The 8,311-nt window shown below is 41.6% G+C and overlaps 1 protein-coding gene across 8 annotated transcripts in view; it reads left to right on the top strand.

The window, feature by feature from the left end:
• The first annotated feature begins 654 nt into the window (after window positions 1-654).
• LOC110515443 (DNA-binding protein SATB1) overlaps window positions 655-8,311 on the top strand; it is a 55,979-nt gene continuing 48,322 nt past the window's right edge. For all 8 annotated transcript variants that reach the window (XM_036973209.1, XM_036973230.1, XM_036973220.1 and 5 more), the window contains exon 1: window positions 655-882. The gene's annotated coding sequence lies outside the window, so the exon portion shown is untranslated. The remainder of the gene's footprint in view (window positions 883-8,311) is intronic.

Here is an 8,311-nt window from a genome sequence, read left to right as displayed (position 1 = left end):
TGCAAAAGCCTTTCAACAAGTTTGTCTCGTATAGCAGTTTTTATGATCTTTTCAACAGACATTGATGGAAATGAAACAATGAAGTGGTTATTTTATCGCGTGTATGGTTAACCATGGATGAAATGTTAGGCTATGATAACCGGTGCTGTAATTGATTTGATACTTGATGTTGTGCTCTGAGACCAGGTTGGATACCAACACTACAAACCACTGCCTAGGAAGCCTCTATGGTTCTATATTATCCGGCAGGACCAATTTGAGAGTTTGGACAGTATAATGATCCGTTTGCCGTGCACCATTGTTAAAAAAAAGAGGCTATGTGCACCCTCAAACACATGTATCTTATGAACATGCAATGTTTTATATTATCAGTCGTTTTTCTTGACACCCAAACATGTGGCGTATAGATATGAAAATGAATGAGTGTGAACGCTCTCCTGGCAGTCGGCTCCTATCTGCTACTCCCGCGTCGAGCTCCCTGGAGACCCTGGAGAGCGCACCAGGAGAAGAGCGTTGTAAAAACCAAAGTGGGGCACGAGACAAGCTGCGCCACAGCTGGCAAATCATCGATTTGAGCATCAGAAACGGGGAGGGGCGGTTCGTTTACCTGCCACCCTTTCAAAGAAACCCTCCTCTCATGCCGAGACTCAAATCTAGCACACTCGCGCAGCACACGTTGCTCGCATTTGCGCTCAATCCTGGCTCTCCGAAGTTCAGCTTTGCGCAGTCTTTGCGAGTGCAGTTTTGACAGCTCGTGTGTCCCTCTCAACCGTAGGAATTTCCTGAGCAGTTTTGGATCCGTCAAGGTGGAGCAGACTCTTATTAGAATTCTGAACTTTTGATGGAAAACAAGAGGCTTCACGGTAACTGCTAACTTTGAAGGTATTGTGACATTTTCTCCTGAATTCATTTTTTTCTCTCTTTCAATTCAACAGAACCTGCTTATTTTTGCTATATGCTATTTTGTAGGCTACCGACAGACTGGAATGTCCACCTATTTTAAAAATGTAACGTTAGGTGTGATCCTTGAATGAACGGAAGTAGACTTTGACAGTAAGCATTTAAGTCAGTTGACCAACAGTTTTCAGGCCCTTCTCGATAACCGACTAAAGGCCAAAATGCATCTAAATATAGGCACATTTATGTCTTCTATTTAGAGAAGACAATCTCTACGTTCTGAGTGCATGATTTATGATAGGCTATAGATGTAATACTAGAATAGGCTATAATAAGTAAATGACTATACTTTTGTGTCGCGTTTAGTTAAATTGTAAATAATAACTCGGCATATTCCAGACTTAATAGGCACCCATGAATGAGGTTAAACCGATTCATGTATATTGCGCATCTTGAGGGAACGCACCAACTCTGTGCTTCCTTATCTTTTCAGTTCCGTGATGTAGCCTATAGGCTACCTGCAGACTTGGCTAGAAAAATGCATTACATGACCAGTATTTGTTTTGAGTGATGTCTTGGAATAACCACAATAGAAAAAACATTAGTCACCTTTATTGTTATACAACTGTATATAGGCATAGATAACAGTGTCTTTGACAAAAGTAAATTTTTTGTCGCGCCAATTGTTTGACATGCTGTTAGATTAATTATATACATTCTGAACGTGACAGTATGCATCGCGTGTTAATAACAAGTAGGCTAAGTAGTCTATTACCCTGTACCAACAGGCCATGATTGCCTACCTTTTTTTTTGCCAATGGGTGTTTTATGAAGTCAAGTGATAATCGTTCAAACTTGAGTCTATGCTTATTTTAAGACAGAACTCACACATTCCAATTAATCCATATAGTTTAAGATAGTTATCCAGATAACTTTATATTTTCCAGGATTCAAACAATAGGTGAGCTTTAGTAGTCAGAGAACATAGTTATTATACCGTACTACTTATATATCTAACGCTGCACTTTATTAAGAATGGCTTTATAATAGCTTCATAATCAAATGCCTTGTAGTCTAATGGAACTCAAATAATAAATTAAGAAATCAAGTGGATTGCGAACATATTGAATATCCCCTTTTGCAATGGTTGAGTTGACAACATGTATTGCAGCTGATAGTGAGCATATTGGGTAAAAGTAGTAATGATGGCCTTGAGTTTTTGTCTAATTGAGGTTTTTGTAATTGTGCTGATCAGGTGTTTTCATTAAGATCCAGATGAGTGTGTGTGTAAGGGCAGTTATGGGAAGTTGTAGTGTGCCATTGTGAGATTATGTGGGCATAGTTGTGTTGTGGTTTTGTTCAGGTTCGACAGTCTCTTTCATATATCTCAGTACGGCTTGGATTCTTGACAAGCCATAATCACTAGCATTGCTGCTGACAAAGATGAATCTGATCTGATTCACTGATCACCAATAGGTAATCAAGCTGTCTACTTTCTCAGCCCTGAAAAATGTTATCGTGTCTTTATATCAGCTAATATTAGTAAAATAATGCTAATTGGAAAACATGTATTTATTAAAACAATTATTCCACAGGTACATCAAGTAAAATCAGCATGAAATGGGGAATTGCATTTACCATAGTTACATTTTAAGTCATCTTATAGTTAGGTTTTAAGTATTATTTTAAAGGAGAAAATGTTTGTATGTCTAATATTTCTAACTAGCCTAATAAGCCTATGCAATATGTTATAGAAGAAGTTGATTAGACTAAACTAGAGCGTAAACATCTTGCTTTCCACTGCTGACTGTGTTATAGTCCTGTACGCTGAGAGTCTGATAGTCCTGTATGCTGAGACTCTGATAGTCCTATATGCTGAGAGTGTGATAGTCCTGTATGCTAGGACTCTGATAGTCCTGTTTGCTGAGAGTGTGATAGTCCTGTATGCTGAGAGTCTGATAGTCCTGTACGCTGCTGAGAGTCTGATAGTCCTGTATGCTGAGAGTGTGATATTCCTGTATGCTGAGAGTGTGATAGTCCTGTATTCTGAGAGTGTGATAGTCCTGTACGCTGAGAGTCTGATAGTCCTGTATGCTGGGAGTGTGATAGTCCTGTATGCTGAGAGTGTGATATTCCTGTATGCTGAGAGTGTGATAGTCCTTTATGCTGAGAGTGTGATAGTCCTGTATGCTGAGAGTGTGATAGTCCTGTATGCTGAGAGTGTGGTAGTCCTGTATGCTGAGAGTGTGATAGTCCTGTATGCTGAAAGTGTGATAGTTCTGTATGCTGAGAGTTTGATAGTCCTGTATGCTGAGAGTGTGATAGTCCTGTATGCTGAGAGTCTGATAGTCCTGTATGCTGAGAGTGTGATATTCCTGTATGCTGAGAGTGTGATAGTCCTTTATGCTGAGAGTGTGATAGTCCTGTATGCTGAGAGTGTGATAGTCCTGTATGCTGAGAGTGTGATAGTCCTGTATGCTGAGAGTGTGGTAGTCCTGTATGCTGAGAGTGTGATAGTCCTGTATGCTGAGAGTGTGGTAGTCCTGTATGCTGAGAGTGTGATAGTCCTGTATGCTGAGAGTGTGATAGTCCTGTATGCTGAGAGTGTGATAGTCCTGTATGCTGAGAGTGTGAGAGTCCTGTATGCTGAGCGTGTGATAGTCCTGTATGCCTGTATGCTGAGCGTGTGATAGTCCTGTATGCTGAGAGTGTGATAGTCCTGTATGCTGAGAGTGTGATAGTCCTGTATACTGAGAGTATGAGAGTCCTGTATGCTGAGTGTGTGATAGTCCTGTATGATGAGCGTGTGATAGTCCTGTATGCTGAGAGTGTGATAGTCCTGTATGCTGAGAGTGTGATAGTCCTGTATGCTGAGAGTGTGATAGTCCTGTATGCTGAGAGTGTGATAGTCCTGTATGCTGGGAGTGTGATAGTCCTGTATGCTGAGAGTGTGATAGTCCTGTATGCTGAGAGTGTGATAGTCCTGTATGCTGAGAGTGTGATTGTCCTGTATGCTGAGAGTGTGATAGTCCTGTATGCTGAGAGTGTGATAGTCCTGTATGCTGGGAGTGTGATAGTCCTGTATGCTGAGCGTGTGATAGTCCTGTATGCTGAGAGTGTGACAGTCCTGCCATTAGTAGTGCTCATGCATTTTTTAAGATGTCAAAGTGGGACAAGCTGGAGGAAACCAGGTTATGGTTTTAATAGAGGTGATTGTATCTTGTCAAATCTCTCACTGTTTGAGGAGCTGTTGTGGTTAATCTGGTCACTATTTCACAGAACAATGTCACAGCCCTTTTCCTGTTTGAGCGACCGTGTCACTTCTTGTAAGTCCTGTTTAAGATGAAAGACTGAACGTTGAACGTTGAGCGCTGCTGTTAGCTCTCTCAGTCTCACTTTCTACTTACTAAAACCAGTCTTAACACTTAGCTAGCCGTTGTGAAAGTGGCACACACACACACACACACACACACACACACACACACACACACACACACACACACACACACACACACACACACACACACTCCTTGATCTTTTACCCAAATCTGTTACTTAACCTTATTTGACAGGAACGACACAAGTCAGATGGCGAGCACAGTGCTAACAGTCCAGATACCTAACAGGACCCAGATCCAATAGTCATGCTCAGAAGAAGCCTATCATTGTGCCATAACTGTTTCATTTTCACATACCCTTTTGCAAATTCCTATGACATGTAATAAAGACCATAAGGCGATCAATTATCAAGAATAAATGCAGAAGAAATACCAAGACATTTAACTGCCTGTCTTTGCCTATAGATGTTTTTGAGGTTATCAAAAGTCGGGTTATATTTGTCAGTGCACCAAAGTGAAAGTAGCGCGCGTCTTTGTTATTGACTGCTCTGTAATAGCAGGAAATCATCCTACTGTTTGAGAACTGTTAGAAACACACCTAGAGGGGATCTCTCCCTCTCCTCTCCACCCTACTCATCTTGGTGGCACTTTTACCTCACATCGCCAATAATTGCCACCTCATTTGTCAGGTCGCTCTAGCATGCGGGAGACGATTCTGAGGGAGCGGAGGCTTTGCAGGCTCAGCTGATCGTTGGCTGCTGCTCTTAACATACAGTACAGAAGACAGTAGGGTGTGCAACTCATAGTGCTCTTTCAGATGAGGTCCTCACAGCCGTTGAACAGAGGTTGTGGTAAGGGATGTAGGGTTGGAAGAGCATAGTAATAGATACTAACGTACATAATAGGTGGGCGAGAGGAAACAAACTCTTCAGTTCATGTATTGACCCTAAGAGACCAATTAGGCAGTACAGTACATCATAGAGGTTTCCTCTTTGCTACTGAGGTGGAACTTCTCCTCAAGAACACATGATGAAGGCTCAATGACACTCAACAACACTGACGCTTGAAATGATTCACTCAAGCTTCTTGCAGTTGTAGCTTGTTTTTGAAGAAGAAAAAAAAGATGTGGACTCTAAATGGTAAAACCTCCAGACTTTTGCAGGCTAAACGATGGCTTCAGGTTAGGGTGTAGCGAACAGAGTCTGGGGCTTCTTCAAAATACCTCCTACGAAGATCTCTACATTATTAAAATTCATACAGCCAAGTACTTGGAGAGTTTAGAGTTGGGTTGTGTCTCGCTGTGCTGAGACTGATATCTAGGGTAAAACCATTAATCGTCTTTACCACCCTCGATAATTAGCACTGTAGAAATAACAGCTCAGCAAACAGTGAAATTATACCTATGGTAAGGAGCAGAGTAAATACCTGTTTAGCTGCCAGCAAATGCATTTATTAGACTGTCGCCAGTAAATAAGAGGCCTGTCTGGTTTTTTGATGTGTGGCTCTTTGGGGATTCCACCTCCTCTGAAATAGGTCTGTTATGATTGCTAATAGAGAACAAAGGTAACAATGAATCTGAGACTTTTTGATGACATGCTGCAACCAGTTTTGGTAAAAGGTCTTTGTCTTAATAGGGATTGTTTACACATTCCAGGGCTCAGTGTCAAAAATGTAAAAAGGCCTGGCAATTACAGACATACCACCCTGGATGCGCGCTTGTATGCAACTGCAGAGTTACAGCACATTTTGCCATGATCTGAGACTCCTTTAAAAGGGGGATATGTTGCCCCAGCATGTTGAAAACAATTTATTTTGGCATATGCTTTGCATACTGTTGATCCAGATTCCTTGGCTTAACGATAAAAGCTTGCATTGTTTCTGGTCCTCACAATCAGCACTGTTCGGTTGAATGGGGAGCCTGTCTTTCCACAGAGATAAATAACCAAAGTCTGTCATGTCGATTCTGTCACGGTTTGGCAAAATGACATTTCTGTAAAAAATATTGAATTGTTTGCATGCTTCACGGCACCATAACAAACACAATTTAAAATACATGTTGACTGATACCTTGAACTTTTTATAATTCAAATCACCTTATTTCAGGCCCAACATATGTTTTGATTTCTTGAAAAAAATGTGATTGTGTTTTATTTTTATGCTTGTCATTATCCGATCTGTGTAGGTTTTCCTGAATCCTTTGTTCAGATAATGCAACAAAAAAGGAACCGAGTGCTTTGGTGGAATTCGCATCCTGCTAAGATCAGGTTGTTAATACCCACCCACATACTCCGATGAAACATTTTCAACCGATACTGTATTCTCGTGTACACACAAACACAACCTCAACCATTCCCTTGTCAAATGTTTTGTACAGTGGTGGATGATGCATCCTTTGACTGCAGATTAAATGTGCAGAGGAAAATATGTAGATACAACTGCATTGACAAGTTTGCATTCCTTATCCAATGCTCCCACCCAGGCCTATGGAATGGTTTGCTCAGTAGCCTTTCTGTGTACTGGGCATAGTAAACATTTGTATCACCTGCCCACATTCACTTAACCCTCTTAAGAGTTCTCCTGCACCAACCGTAGTTTTGTCCTTTCACATATCCTCCACAGCAGAGTATATGGCATCCTTTGCAACATCTTTAGCCTCCCCCTCACTGTGTAGCTTAACAACAAAGTGTGGACAAAGCCATCTTCAGTGTTGCTTTCCGAAACACACAACCCTGTCTCTCTAGCTATTAATTGTTGATGTGTTGCAATCCACGAGGCAGAAATTAGAGTTCTAATTATTCAGTCATGTGATGAGCACTGGCCCTGCAACCAGTGACAGAAAAGTCATTTCCAAGGCCCTGAAACTGATGCTAGTTGATTGTTCTGTGACTAATTTGTTTTATAATTCAATAACAGTGAAGGGGGATCAACAAGCTGATACAGGGTCCTCTCACCAGCCTCGGGGACACAATCATTTGTTTTGAATCATTAATAAAGATCCTGTGGGCAGACTAAAACGAGGCCAGCTCTGGCCCTGTGTTAATCATGGCCCGGTCATCGTCGTGGCACCACTGTCGCTACGGCTGCTGTGGCTCGGAACAGTGGTCTTGACCTTATGATGCATATAGGCCCAGACAGACACAGAGCCGAGACCAGCTCACTCTCGGATACTGAGAAACCTGTGTTTCCGTGTGTGGGGGGACAGTGCACACCACACATCGTCCTAGCGGTGGGCGTCAGAGGTCCGTTCCTGTGAGGCAAAATAGTATATTTTGCAAGAGCGTGCGGCTTCTCAAAATCGCCACCGTCTCATTTCTGTTACTCTTTGATGCCGGCGTCTACGACTTGACGCATACTGTGAGACCTGTTCAGAGGAAAGTGAAAAGGTCTTCCAGTGAGTGGGCGGGGGCGTCGTCCGGTTCTACTTTGGACGTTGGCGTTCATTTGAATCTCACTCTCCTTCTCCGACGATGACACAACACTGCCAAATCAGAATTTGACCTTCTTTCACTTTTAATTCAAAAGCATACTGACTATGAGGGTCTAATAGAGAGCCTACAACTCGTTCAGTTTAAAGAACACTAGCCATTGCTGATATGAAATATCTTGCACATTCAGGTTCACTGCTTAACGACTGAGTACTCAAAGAATCTGTCCGTTTCTCACTGATGTCTTTTTAGTAATAGTTAATTTGTATATGTGGCACGCCATGCAGTACTGCTGGAAATGTCCCTTCAATTAAAACAATTTGCACCGGACATTATCCTCTTTAAGTTTTCATGTGACTTTGGTAATTGGTTTGCTGTCTACACACTCTCAATGCAAAGACACACTCTTGCAAATACCTACTACTGTATAAACAATATCTCATTAGTGGAGAGGGAATTTGTGCATGTACTATAATAATGTTTTGACATCAGCACACCAATATTAATAATACACAGATTATTGAATTCCTCATTGGCTTATTAGTGCCTTCTTTTTTTGTGTGTGCTTTCATATTTCCCAGATCCTACACAGCAAGCTGAGGTCTGCACTGACAGCATTACCCCATGCTGTTAGTATTCACACACTGCTAA

Source organism: Oncorhynchus mykiss, chromosome 3, assembly GCF_013265735.2.
Source record: "Oncorhynchus mykiss isolate Arlee chromosome 3, USDA_OmykA_1.1, whole genome shotgun sequence".
NCBI classification, from domain to species: Eukaryota; Metazoa; Chordata; class Actinopteri; order Salmoniformes; family Salmonidae; genus Oncorhynchus; species Oncorhynchus mykiss.
Note: the sequence above shows the minus strand (reverse complement) of the source record. Positions and strands in the feature narration are given on the sequence as shown.